The 15,091-nt window shown below is 41.6% G+C and overlaps 1 protein-coding gene across 1 annotated transcript in view; it reads left to right on the top strand.

The window, feature by feature from the left end:
- The first annotated feature begins 1,287 nt into the window (after window positions 1–1,287).
- Window positions 1,288–15,091, top strand: part of sema6d (semaphorin 6D) — a 96,861-nt gene continuing 83,057 nt past the window's right edge. The window contains exon 1 of the mRNA XM_069525828.1: window positions 1,288–1,413. The gene's annotated coding sequence lies outside the window, so the exon portion shown is untranslated. The remainder of the gene's footprint in view (window positions 1,414–15,091) is intronic.

A 15,091-nucleotide genomic window follows, 5' to 3' on the forward strand; every position in this document is an offset into this window, starting at 1 on the left:
TCCAACTGGGACCACTCCATAAATGCTACAGGCAATAAATCTCAAAACCCCAGGGGAAAATATTCGTCTTGTTACAGGGCAGTGTCCATGCTTTAGTGGACCACAGCCCAGACAGAGAGTTGAAGACGACAAAAAAAGGGAAAGATGGTAATGTCAGAGCTATCGGATTCTGTTTTTATAAAACTGGGTTGCCGTGGGTGTGGCAGGATGGAGTTACCTACAAAGACGCTCGGTGGAAGGAGGAGAATGGAAAAAATGAGTGAGCAGAAGTGAGCTAATTTAAGGCTCTGACATGTAAGGTTACAGTCAGCATTTCTTCAGGAGCTTAAAAAAAACAAAACAAGGTGATTCTGACAATCTGTCACGGGGCCATGCAGGAGAGTACGAAGGCTACAGTATCCAGCCAGTCTGCAAAATCCACTCATGCTTGCTGGTGTTCGTGCCGAACAGCAGCCACAGCTGACATCTTTGTTTGAAAGTCTCTGTCATTGGGAAGATTTGCTCCAAAAACTTGAGTATTCTGAGAGCTTCCACAGCAGCATTGTGCAGACAACAAGACAATGCTAATTCCACACCTGCTATAATTATCCTCTCTATCTCCACGGCTTCCTCATTCTCGATGACAATGACGGCTAATTGCGTGCTGCAAAAAGCGCCTGCTCCTCCACAGATTTGTCAGAGGGCAGGATGCACACGTTGACTCAAAGTGACTCGATAGAACAAGAGAAAAAACAACAACCCAAGAAATTGAATAATAATAATAATGTTGAATATCAGTGAGTGTATCTTAACACAGTGAACCGACAGCTCTCAGCATTACGCTCACTTACAAACAACTGACCGAGAGAATGAGGGGATCAGTTTGTCTCAGTGGGTTTCTGGTGTGAATGGAGCCTCAATTCCTTATCTCGTCAAAACACTGAAACTCCCGGCCTGTTCTGGGCAGAGATGCCTTCATTATTTGCCTGTGAATCAGTATTTAGGGAGGGGAGGGGGAAGCCAAGCGAATATGGCATTATCTGAGTGGCGCTAAATACTCCAGCTATGTGATACCGTAACTTGGAAGTACTTGTGTGTGTGTGTGTGTGTGGACTCATGCCTGTGGTGGAAATGCAAGCATTGAAGTTCAGGAGCAAGTGAATCTCCACAGAGCCCATCCAAGAAATATCTCTAAACAAAAAGCACGCAAACACACACACACACACACACACAACAAAGCAAAGCCAGCACTGAGTAAAGCTTCCAGTCTCCCTCTCCATCTCCTCTTCTCACTGCTCTCTTTCTCCTCTTTTTCACCCCCTTTCTGATTCTCTCTATCCGTTCCTGTCAGTGCACGTCGTTACAACACAATCAGGCTCAGAAAGACGCTCAAGAGCAAGTTCTCTCTGTCGGCCGTCACCCCCCCGCTCAGAAGTAAGTCACCTTTCTCTCTTTCTTCTCTTTGCCTTCTCTCTAGTGAGTGAGCATTTGCTTGTCCGATAAAACAAAAAAGGTGAGTCAGGGATGTCACTGTATTTCTCCTCTCTCTCTCTCTCTCTCTCTCTCTCTCTCTCTCTCTCTTCCTCTTTACTCCTCACTGCCTGTTTGCTATCTCTTATGACGAGCTCGTGCGCAGACTGATGAACAACCAATCTATATTCTGTGGAGATTGCTGGGGCTTTGTGAAAGTGAAAGCAAGGAGAGAGTCATGTGAAATGTAAACAGGAAGACGTCGATCAGCTTTCTGAACTCGGAGGTGTGCTTTTGTCAGTTTGTCTGTGTTTCTGTGTACATGTCGCTCTATGAGTCTGTCTGCCTGTTGACGCTTTGTCCACTCACTGATGCTCTGGATGTGTTTCTTCTTTTTTCATACCGGTGGTGCATTAAGATGCCCGGCAAGTGACTGATGATCGCATGTGAAACAAATGTCAAGAATCTAGACGCAGCATTCACATGTGCTGGACCAGAGTTGCACTTATCGATGTACATGCTCCTGAATCATGCATCTTTTTTTGTTTTTCTTGTCTTTCACATGGGCTTCATCTCTGTGCATTAGCGTCCAGCCGGCCACAAGGACATCCTAATCAGGTTGTGATTGGCGATGCCACAGGAGAGTTTTTGCATCTCGTTGCTTATTTCATTGACTTACTGTTGGGATGGCTGGCAGCGTATCAATGCAGAGTAATTACAATAGGCCACTGTGAGGCTGAATAATTGATGTGCTTTTTGGAGCTGATGTATGCTGAAAAACCTATCCGTCCCGTCAGTAGTTTATCATGGGTGAGAGAGGGAAGAGTGCTGCCTGACTGCCAATGCTTAGTGCTGTTGTAATGATGCAGGTCTGGGCCTGTCAGCAGCGGGAACACCAGGACTTAGAGCCAAAGCTGGTGGTAGCTCAGCTATCAGCCTTAGTCTTAACCTAGATCGATGGCTGGAAGAGGGATGGCTCCAAGCAAAAGACACTCCCAAACTCTTTCATGGCTGCAGTGTCAGCTGAGGGCTGCTTACTCCTCATTATGAGGCTGTTTAAATTTTGAGGGGAAATGTTAACAAATGATCAGCTGATGAAATATTTAAAAGAATAGATGCAACATTCAGATGGAAAAAAACAGCACGGTGTAAAAAAACACAAGGCTCTGTTCAGAAACATGTTCCTTCAGGTACCAGTGAGATGATGAAATGATCCAGGAACACTGAAGGTGTTTGTGATGCCAAGAAACTGCACAGTGGTTTGTTACCTCTCCAAATGAATGGGACGTGGGCCGAGGAAGAACCTGTGTAATTTTGATCTGGACAAATGTCATTGTGATATAGGGTCGTTATTTTATATTTTTGCAGATTCCCCAAAAAATATCAGCCACATTAAGGGAACTTGGTGTGTGTAATTTCTTGAAGCTTGATTGAATCTAATTGGTAAGGTAGGGTAAACAGAATATATTACATATGATATTGTCTGATCTACTGTTTTGTGATACTGAGGGGAATAAAATGTGTGTGTTGGTCAATTAGTCCAATTACTGTGTTTGTTCTTGGGCTAAATTTCTTCATGATTTATTCAAATGATGAGTCTAGTCGATGCTTTTCTCCATCATGAAATCACATTATGTCCCAGTGGGGAAAAGAAAACAAATAATGAGTATGACACTAAACACTGGAATTGTGGAAATGTTTGTTAAGCATTGATGCTAACAGGTAGACTTTCCTTCCCTTAATCTTTCTATACAGTTTAGACGTATAACGCAGCGTTGTATTCCATTAAACTCTGTGCCAGACAGGGGTCACAAACAGAGGTTTTGCTACTGTCTCCCATGATTTCTTCTCCTTTTCACTGAGGCAAATAATCTCTCTTTTTACCTCAGCTGCCAAGACTTGGCTCAGCTTCCCGGTCAGTCCGCTGCTCTCTGTCTCTGTCTCTCTCTCTCTCTCCCATTTCTTACTCTATCACGCTGCAATGCCCGCAAGTCCCTCAGCCAAGCTCCACCCGACTCGCTCACACAGCATCCATTATGTATAGGCCAAAAATTGAAGAATAACAGGCTTGGGGCAAAGACGTGAAACATAAATAAAGTACAACAAATTTAGGAAAGAAGAAAGCCGCGTTGGTTAGATCTATATTTGGTACTGTCTGAATGCGTATACCTTTTCAGCTTCATAACAACACTGATATCAGCTGAAGTTATTAGATAAAACTATGTTTCTTTATTAGTTTGGTAACTGTAGAGTTGCACAATGCAGCCACTTCAAATATTCAAGAGAAGGACATATTTAGAGGACAAACATAAAAGCACTGTACCCGTCAAAAGCTTGTACATTCATTGAGACTTCATAAATAGACAAGAGCATCATCACCATATGAGGCGATGTTGGCTCACTGGCAACTTGTAGAACCTGGGGGACATTTTTGAGTGCAATTGAGCATATGGAGAGACATAAACCATAGCAGTCTAATAATGATTATCTCCATCAAGTGGTTATGTTTTCACATGGGTCTGTTTGTTGGTTTATTTATTAGCAGGAAAACGCAAACAATGACTAACAACACTGAACTTAGTTGACGCATGGGGAATAAGCCTGAGAAGATCCCATTACAATTTTACTCTTTCTTTGAATATGGCAAATCAAATATTTAGGTTATCAGACCACTTCCTGTTCGGCCTTGGCAGAGTTATGCTCCAAGTGACAACCCAGCAAAACGTCCCCTATTGGTTTGTGAACTGCTGCTTCGAAGCGGAATGGGGTGTGAACCTTGGACGACACACAGTCGTATGTGATTCATTTTTTTCCTTCATCCGTGACCATTTCCTAACCTTCACTTTGCATTTGTACTTGTAACCATAATGCTGAAGGGCTTCAAACCCTAAGGAAGTACTTGGTCCATTTTTATACTCTCTTGCACACTCAAAGCACTCATGTCATCCAGAGCTTCTCTACAGCTCCCAGCTGCAGCTGACTGTAGTATTCATTCTTCTAAGCATTCTGAAAAGACATACAGAGGATTTATTTTCAAAAACTGTGTATTTATTTCCCGGTTCACTCGGCCAGGACTAGTTTTCCTCTTCCATCGTTCCACTTTACATTTGGCTTTCATTTTATGGAAAGAGAACCCACAACCACACGGTCCCACAACTGGAGATGAAGCCTAAATAGGCTTTAGGACAGAGAGCCAAAAGTGTCCTCTTTCGGCAGAAAAAGAGAAAAGGCTGCACATATTCATGCAAACAGAAAATTAGAATTAATTTACAATGCAAATTGTAAACAAGCACAACTTCATTTAGATGAATGCTTGTTTAATACATGGCAGAATCCTAATGAGGATCCTCCTTTGCTCCAAAATGAACTGCACCGTCTCCAAAAATTATTATCCGGGGTCTCTGGCTATAACAACATGGTCTCTCTCTACAAGCCATGCTTATTTCTAGCTGCACAAAGAAAACTGTTTTCATATGTCCAACCCCTTCTCATCAACATAAAGACGAGGTTACCCTGTCTATTCTACTCCATCTTTCATCTGATAAACATTCCTGCTTCAAGGTTTTTCTTCTTTTTAAGGAGAATAACATCCACTCAATACATCTTCTGATATATTCTTTTGACAATACCCAAGCCACTCAGACATACTGTGTCTCTCATTTACGCAGATCTTTACAGAGGTGGGAACAGGAATGTATTTCTTTTGCCCAAGGCAACTGCTAGAAGGAAGGCAAATGTGCATGAGATAATGACTGTAAATCCCGTACAGTCAAATACACACATATATAATAAAGTATTTACCTGTGGATCTTATCAGTATACTCTCCTGTCGTTCTTGTCTTGCCTTCTTAACCACTCTCTTAGGGCCATGACACACCAAACTGAAATTTTAAAGAGATTACACCAAGAAGGACTGACAGATAAATACAGTTTTCACACATGAACTCCAGGAAATGTCCTGACCTAAATTCCACATGTAAAGCAGGAGGCAGGATATGATGTATGACTTCTCCTGCAATGTAAAGAACCAGAATCTCTTGCCGTCCTTGCAACGTGTTTGAGAAGTTCCACATCCGCCCATATTGCCATAACCTCGAGAATCTTAAGAACATTTTAAAACTTAAGTGCACGACTGAAAGCAGCTCACATGATTAGCGTTGCGTCGCATCTTACACTAAAGCTACTTCAGGATAACTATAGGATATCATGTCACTGAAGATCTATTTGAAGCATTTCGGAATATTGCTGCTGTGTTGCTTTGCTTTGCTTCACTCCACCTTTGGAACCCTCTCACTTGTTGAAGAAGAGAACAATTATCTCCTAGTTACTCTCACTACCTGCCTCTGCTGCCAATTACAGCTGCTGAGTCAGCAGAGCAGTCGCTGATAAGGGCAAACAAACACCAACAACACTGGGTCCACTGCACAAACTGCAGGCAATTGTCATCTACAGACTCTCAACGATGGCTCAATGGTATCAGACCACCGACAGCCTGGTGTTTGGATCCTCCACCACAACTCTCCCTCTCTGCCCAGGCATTGCTTTGTCTTTTTCAATGTCTCATTACATATCTGTAATAAAGGTGTCTGGTGCCCTGTTTAATTCCCTGTATCTCATTACAGTACTCTCTGGTTGCACATTGCTGTTTATTGCGAGCCACAGTATGCGTGTGAATGAGAGAACAGGTAGGTTGTAGTTCTGTATGGCAAGGCCTCTTCCTCCCTATGACAGTTTTATTACAGCTTCATTCCATTTCCATCAGCTTCATGCAGCTGAGAAGTCGCTCCCTTTCTCAATAGAAGTCATACAAAATTTTTAATTAGCTTGAATGGGAAATGGCTAAGAAGGTAAAAAAATCAATAATGTAGAGCATTGGGAACTAGGGCTTGTATAATTAATGCACGGAAGGTTTCCAGCAATAGATCTCCTTTAATACACGGTGTGAAATATATAATAGGAGCTGGTTCAGCATAGCCTCCCAGTCTGCCATTGTCATGATGAAAAGTTTGGTATTATAAAACTACATTAGCATATTTAAAGTCTCTGATTGCGAAATAAAAGTGTCATAAAACATTAATAGTCACACTAAGGATGTATTTGACTTCATAGTGTGTGTGTGTGTGTGTGTGTGTGTAACGTATTATATTCAACAAGTATTATAACAGCAACAGTCTCTTTTGTTGAAGATTCACATTCACCTTATTTCAAAGTTCATTTTTGATGGTTTTTTACAGACTGGAATTTTAACTATAAAACAAACATTCAACAAGATTTAAGAGCTGTAAATGTTCCAATCTTTAATATATCGATTTGATGAATGTCGTGAAAAATCTAGTAGTCAGAAGCATTTAAATAAACCATACACTTCATCATAATGTTATGGGATAGAATGTATACCCTACACACAGGCTGTAATATATTAGTATATAATATTATAATAATGCCATTTTATGCCTTTATCATGGTGTCAACTGGAAAAGTTTGAGAGAAAGAATTCAAATTCATTCATCATGAAGAATATTGATCATTTTATTTTTTAGTCAAGTTGTTGTTGGACAACAGAAATGTAGTATAAATTTCCTGCGTCACAAAGATGCTGAACTGAACTTCAATGAAACATATTTCAGAAAACAGACAAGCTAATAGCGCAATGTATCATACACTGAGAAGATGGTAGTGTCCTGTAGCACATTGGAGGCAGGTCAGTAGTAAATCAAATCTATTTACACTGTGTGTGTGTGTGTGTGTGTGGCCGATAACCCGACCAACTGAGACCTGCAGACGCCAACGGCCCTCAGGTGGGTGGAGACTGTGAGAGGCAAAGTCAAAGTGACAACGCTGAGGGCTCGAGGGCAGCACTACATCTTATCTCCTGCTGCCTTTAAGTCGACCTTGGACCATGATCCAGACTCAGGTCACTCAGAGTACAGAGGGCAACTCTCAATCAAAGCCACTTTCCTCATGGATTGTCCCTTTAGAGATTCTAATGCAAAATGAGGAGAAATGTCCAGAGGCTGTGTGGCTCAGTGGTTGTCTGTCTCACACAGATACAAGAATCAGGGATCGTCTCCAGCTTTAGTGCGTCTGTGTGTGGGGGATCTTACGGTGACCTGGACCTCTCACACAAGCACATTGATGGGAAACAAGAGTACAAACGCAAAAAGGAAGAACTCAAAGTTACTTAATCCTTTTTGGGCGCTCCAAGCACGGCGACATCAGTGGCGACAGGCTTGTCTGGGTTGCCACTAACGACAATAAGTCTGCTCATTTCGTGGTCAACAGCCATTGTTGCTCATGTTTCCATTTTGTGGCATTCCTGTTTTAATGTGCTCCTGTAGTTTCCTGTAGCTGCTCAGGTATAAAGTGAGTGTCAGTGCAGCTTCAACTGAAAAAGCAGTTGAATCCACTGGGTTCAGAATCTTGCTTAAGGACACTTCAGCTGGACAGGTGCTTGAACTTATCTACCTGAAGAACCTTTTTTTTCCAGTAACACCCTGGAGCCCTGCTACCACCCCTGATGCTCCTGAGTACTGGTCCATGGATGTGCACACACACACACACACACACACACACACACACACACACACACACACACACACACACACACACACACACACACAAATACACTATTGCAGAGAAGAGTGGATTTTCTGCTGTTTATTCAATATTGCAGAGAATACCACTGCTTAAAGCCACCTGGGTAAACAGGTTATTGCCTTATCAATCATGTACAGTGACATCCAATGGTCGAGACCAAAGACAATATTGACCAACAGACTGACAGAGATTAATGCTGCTGCACATAAACAGGCCTCCTCTACCTATTCCTCTTTCCAGACTCCATCTATTTCTTTTCTCCTCTGTTTTTCCCAATTGATGTTTTCTCCTCTACTCTTTCAATCATCTGTCATCTCCCCTGTTTCCCACTTTCTGTCCTTTTATGTCTGTTGTGACTTGGGCCTGACACTTAAAACTGTACATTGAGGATTAACCAAAGAAGACTAGAAAAACTAAATTAACCATAATTACTCATCATATCTTCTGGACAAACTCAAGCTAACGGATATCACAGTCAAGGCGACATCCATGCTACTATATTTTCATTTAAGAACTGCATTTACGATATCTGTCCACACGGAATCAGTTTTAATTCCTGTCCATGCTAACAAACGTGAACACATCACGTGAGCCCTCCCGTACACTGAGCATGCGCGTGCCGGTGGAATCAGGGAGAATTTGGTTGTTAGTTGCAGAAAGAGGCTGTAAACGAGAAGCAGCAGTGGTTACACAGTTGTGTCATTATAAAATGCAGAAATTAAAAGCATGAAAGCTGTTAGCAAAGGCGATGGGGTCAGTCAGGCTTGTAATTGATTCTCGAGGCTAATGCAAGTTCTTTTCTCTGTGAAGGGGGTCGTGTGATAGGAGCCTAACGTCATGACCAATAATCTTCTACCACTGCATCCAAACGTACAGCAATTTTAATCAAACTCATGTCTGCAGGGATTCACACATCTGGAGAAAAACCATGAATTCTGGATTTAAAAATGACAACTCGATGACAAGTGTTCAACAAGCACCATTGACTTTGAACAGCATCTGTGACAAGTGGGTGTTGTAGTCAAAGAAAAAAGCTTTGGTGTGATTTTAAAATAAAGTGTGTGTGTGTGTGTGTGTGTGTGTGTGTGTGTGTGTGTGTGTGTGTGTGTGTGTGTGTGTGTGTGTGTGTGCATGTGTCATGGTTACAATGCACCTGCAGTAATCTGAGATGGGAAACAAGGCATCTGTTGAAAGACTATCTTAGTTTCACTGGTGCTGTTGAGCCCAGGGTGTTAATGGCGCATGAACTCATAACCACAAAGTTTGCTTGTGGTCTGGCAAGACTCAATGAGCATTTGTCAGAGTCACTTGAAGTATAGTTTATCTTACTGACAAATGCTTTCCTCCACTGATCCGATCAACATGCTGTTTACTTGCTCCTACTACTTGATTTTCAGACTCAGACAAACATTTGTGAAGAATTGTGGAGAATCATGCTTTACTGTGGTTGATTTTATCATGTTTGTTGAAACTACTCTAAACTACAAGGTGTTTTTTTTTACATTTTCGTGGATTTGTCAGAGAATTCATGGATCTTGATGAAAGACTGTTTTCTATGAGTATAAGCCATGTGGTGCAGATCAAAATAAAGGTCTGAATTTAAATGTGGTTTATAATGGGCCTTGGAGATAAGCACTCTACTGAGTAACCTTCTCTTTTTATACGTTAAACATCTAGTTTGAAAAGTGATTCATGAGGGCCGTAAAGTTTTGGAAGTCATGCCATCGTAACAACTCACATTAGTTCAGTGATTGTCACTTCCACTCAAATTTCCACTTTCAGAGGATGATCAATATCCATCCTTTTTCTTATCCTTTCCAGGAGCCTTTCAAATGCAAATAACGTTATATATTACTGTATCTGCATGGTAGAATTACACTTAATTGACTTCTTAATTTTCATTTAATTAAAATTGGTTCCAGTTGTGGTTTCTTTTACGCACAGCTGTGCTGTACGTCAGGCTGTAATATGCTCTGCTTCATGGATGTTTCAAAGTGAGGGATTTATCAGCGGGTAGCTGTTTGTGTCACTCCACATGCTTTTTATTTCTGTACATGCTATGGTATTTTTTTCCATATCAGTGGTTTTTCACTGTAAAGGTGAATTTGTTGAGCGAGGAGAGCAGGAAGGAGATGTTTTAATGATAACTTCGTCCCCCTTTGGGTGAGGGGCCAGATGAGTAAATCAAGTGAAACCAAGTGTTAAATGCATGAGAGTAGAGCGAATATATTATTGATGACCGATGGCATTGCATGACCAACCATGAACACACACACCCGCACTAACACGTGTGCACATGGAAACAAAAATACAAACACATACCTGACACTAAAGAATATCCACAGTCCAGCGTACTGCACATGTGGCATCTACCCAACACATTCACAGTCAGTTCGGAGGCCGAATGCTGAATAACTCGAATGCTTTGTGCTCTTTAGAATAAGAGAGGGATCACACAGAATCCTCAGACAGCATCTAATGAGCCAATATGGAAATGGAGCATTCCTCTGTCAGAATGCAGCTTTGTTTCTGCAGCAGAACTTATTTGAACTAATTTGGTTGAACACAGAGCTCTAACTATGTTGCCCTTCAATTTTGTGCAAACGTAAAAAGCTAAGCTAAAGAAAAAAAAAATTCCAATTAATTCCCATTAAACCTCAGCTCACCTCCTCTGAGTGACTTCCTCTTAATTGGAATATGAAATTAACATATTCTCATGAAATAGCTGAAGGGATCCAGAAAAAAAAAAACAATGACAGGAATGACACATCCTGCCATCAGAAGGGGAGGCTGTGACGGAGGAGAAGTGTGCTCGGGGATATTTTTAACCTCTATTTACCCTGCTTTGACTGCCTTGTTATTTTACTGCTCAACCCCGGTACAACCTTGCATCGTTACACAGATTCTCAGCTGGGAGCACAACCACAATCTTTGACTGCAACCATTCATAAAACTCACAGTTGTGTTTACGTGCCATGCTCAAGGGCAAATATGCCCCAATAAATAGACAGTAACACTGAGAAAATAGCAACATTTACCCCTCTCACTCTTAACCTGGACGGTTTTCTCAAAAGGTTCCTGTCATTCAAAACTTCCACTCCATCAGGAGTCAGACGAAAATCTTAATATTAAAATATTAGCTGTAACTTTTCACCAGTTAACGGGGACATTCACGAGATGGGTTATGATGCCGTGTTTAGACTGAGCATAGCATAGCATTGAAAGACAGTGCTGCATTTTACAACCTGCTGTGACACATGGAAGTTCACACTTCCCCACAGTTGTTACACCCATCTCCCATGATGGTGACCAAACCAGTCAGAAGTAATACTAGTGTAACTGTAAAAGGTATTTAAACCCATTTTCCACTGGTCAAAAGCATGAATAGCCACTAACATTCTGTCTCCAATGGCAATGACTACAATCATTTTTTTCACTGACCGGTCACATGACACTAATATCTTCTTCTTGGCGTCTCTGTAGCCGTTAGTGGGAACAACTTGCAACAGCACATTTTTTAATTGAATCGTGCAAGATGCAACCCCTGCAAGATGTTTGTGACGTCAAACATGTCACAGCAGGGGTGAAAGGCGAACTCCTCTTGGCCCATGTCCCACCCACCTTTGTGATAATCTGTTCAATATTTTTGCGTATTCCTCCTGACAATCAAAACAACTAACAAACTAAAGTACTGGGATGAAAAATAACTTTCTTGGACAAGTGTCGCAATCCCTCTAAAAAGTGTTAAAAGGTGACCCCAGCGAACGAGAAAGTTTCACAGTCAGGAGATGACTCCTCATGCAGGAATTTTCAGGGCATTAAGTCTCTATGGCTCCTTATAGTTTTGCGTCACCACATTTTTAGGTGAATCTAATGTCCCCAGGATATTATTAGAGAATCGCTGTGATTTTTTTTCGGCATAAGACAGAGCACCCCAAGACTCCTTTTAAAATTCTCCCCTCCATCATGCCTCAGGGCTGTGAGCCAGTGAGCTGTGTTGTTGTCTAAACCTAAAGAAAATCTTAATTGTTCAATGATCATAGTGTGATCCTTTCAAGGATATAATTTGTTTATGAAGTTTTATAATTGACTTTCTTTTTTTAGTTTCTCCGAGCATGGTAAGAAAACGACAGGAAAGTCTTGACAACAAAGTTTCAAGTTGAAACACAACTTGGTATTTATATCCTGCTACCTGAAGCCACGGCCCCACACACACAAACACAGGTAGAAGCAGGAGGGAGCTGAGAAGAAGACAAAGGGAAGAGTTCAGTGATAACAAATTAGTGCAGTTTGCTCTGTGGCAGAACAGTGCTTCCCTCTGATTATCTCTAATTACCCTCTTGGGAATTGAACCATCAAGCACAGAAGGATTAACACACAAAGGCATGATCTCTGTGTGTGTGTGTGTGTGTGTGTGTGTGTGTGTGTGTGTGTGTGTGTGTGTGTGTGTGTGTGTGTGTGTGGAAGCCAAAGACCCTACAACAGTTCCAGGCTTTGCTTGCCTTGCTTTAGGCCCATGACACACACACACACACACACACACACACACACACACACAGACACACACACAGACACACACACACACACACAAATTAGAGTCAGTTGCTCGGCTAGTGAACGTGTTGATGACGTTTCTAACGGGACAACGGGATTCAAGACATTTGGGCTCTTGACAATCTGGTTTCTACAGTGAAATTTTAACCTGAACACTTTGGAAATCTTCTTGTTGGTGTGAATGCATCTTTTCTGCACAATCCCCTGCTGCATACACTGAATATGAGAGGCAGACTAAAGACATCTTTCAGAGTTCATGTCTGAAAACAGAAGTAGTACTAATAACTGAACTGTGAGCAAAGACATACAAATGATTAAAATTCAAGTACAAACAAACCTTTCCCTGACTTTAACTTCAATAATACATTTTTAAAAAAGGTCAGGATCCTTTAATGAAATTACAGGCATCTGATTTTTATCTCTAAATATGAAAATACAAGCACATACAGAAAAGTACTTCAGCTAAAAAAAAGGGTCTTGACACTTCACACTGTAGCATTAACATTTGCATGCGTGAAAATGTTCCTTATTAGTAAATGCTTCAGGTGCTGAAACTATTAGTTTCACAAGAAAAATTAAAGAGAGGTTGAATGAGTCAAGTCCAACTTAATGTCCATCACAGCCCGGGGCCAAACACATTTACTACATTAAATAGTTTTTATATGTGGACATTTCTGTCGAGTTAAAATTCAGATTTCTAAGGGCGGGGGTATAAAGTATATACTCCACATGCTTATGGAATTTTAATCATGCTTTTAATCACAGTGCACACAGTATATAAGGGGCAGTACGTGGTGTCGATGCACCACGTGTCCTGACTGATTTTAAAACTCTGGGATTTTCTTTCTTAAACACACAAAGACACACACACTTAATCTGGCTTCCTATTACTGCACTTAGCTGCACTGGGTTCAGTGTTGAGTTTCCATCATGTTGAGACGTGTGCGATGCGTCACGCGTGATTAACCATGATCTGAACATGAGATGCTTCCTTGGCACAAGTATGTTTCATGATGTTTTCAGAGGTTTGAGGGTTTTTTTTAAAGGCCAATAAGTGTATTCTATTCTCCTCTTCATCACCACTGTCCGCAGGATATTACATTCATTTCATGTGTTTGTTTTGCAAATGTAATATCACATGATAAATAGTGAAACTCACGCCCATCCCACAGGAATCCAACAGGAATGCTGTGACCCACAGAATTCCCCCCAGAAATGTCAGCCTCTAATTTTCTGAGCTTGGACCGTGATAAAAAAAAAGGGCTGAGCTGAGCAAGAGTGGAAATGAGAAAAGACCAAATTGAAACACAAACTAGGAAAGATCAGGTGGATGAAGGTGAAAAAGCAGTTAAGAGAAAAGTGAAGGAGGCAAAAAGGTCAATGGGACCATGTAAATCCAAATGGAATTTTTTCTTCTCATATTTCCTCCAATCAGCGACTGATGACACTTAACCCCAGTGGACTGCTTGTGTATAGCTGCTTCCAGACGAGCACTGAACTCTGCACATCCTCCTGAAATCTTAAGAAGGGGCTAAGTCAGTTGCTCCGGGAAATTTTGCGGAAAAATTAAAGAGCGAGTGGGCATGTTGGTCAGGTTTGTAACATGCGAACAAACAACAACAAAAAAACTGTGAATATTGAAGATCCCGAAGAAGACGTCAACTTGAAATGACAACAAGATCAAAGACGATAAGGAGCGGATCTATGCATCATGTCCTTCCTCCTGCATGATCCATCCAGACCCCATTTTCCAAACATCTTCCACAGTTCATGTCTGAAAACAGCTTCAGTTTAAGACAACCTGCGGTAATTGGTTAATACCTGGTCACCACAGTCTAGAGGTTTTTAGAAGAGTTTTTGTTCTGAATTCAAACACACCCACACAGACGCACACGTTTAAATACTTCATCATCAATGAGAAATGAGGGACAGAAATGTAATGGAGTCAAGGTAGTGTGACAGAATGAGGACCAGGTCACAGGAAAAATCGAGAAAGACAGATCGGCAACAGTAATTACAGTGACCCTCAGCACACACACACGCACACACACATGCACACACATATGAATACAAGTCTGTGTTTGCCAGATCCCCGGTGCAGAGCGTTGTATGTTTGAACATGGCAGCCTGTTAAAGTGTCTGATTAGACCCGTGTTTGAACAGAAAGAGACAGCGACCTATCAGCATGCGGCAGGGAGCGGCCAATCATTGCAGTGGCTCATCTAGCTGAGGGCTCCTGCATCTATCTGGCTGACACACTTGCATCATGCCTGCTTACACAAAAACGAACAGAGAGACACACTGACAGAGAGAAAGACGAACAACACACATGCGCACACACCCAGCGTGTCTTTAACCATTGTGCATTAAGCTGTTGACAGATGGGTGCAGAGCGAGGGACCCAAATTATACTGGGACAATTTTCAATGACCCTCCCACTGTGTAGCAGGTGCAGGTCACCACTGTAAACAGCTACAGGGCAGAAACGTAA

This window comes from Paralichthys olivaceus, chromosome 1 (assembly GCF_024713975.1).
Source record: "Paralichthys olivaceus isolate ysfri-2021 chromosome 1, ASM2471397v2, whole genome shotgun sequence".
Classification (NCBI taxonomy): domain Eukaryota; kingdom Metazoa; phylum Chordata; class Actinopteri; order Pleuronectiformes; family Paralichthyidae; genus Paralichthys; species Paralichthys olivaceus.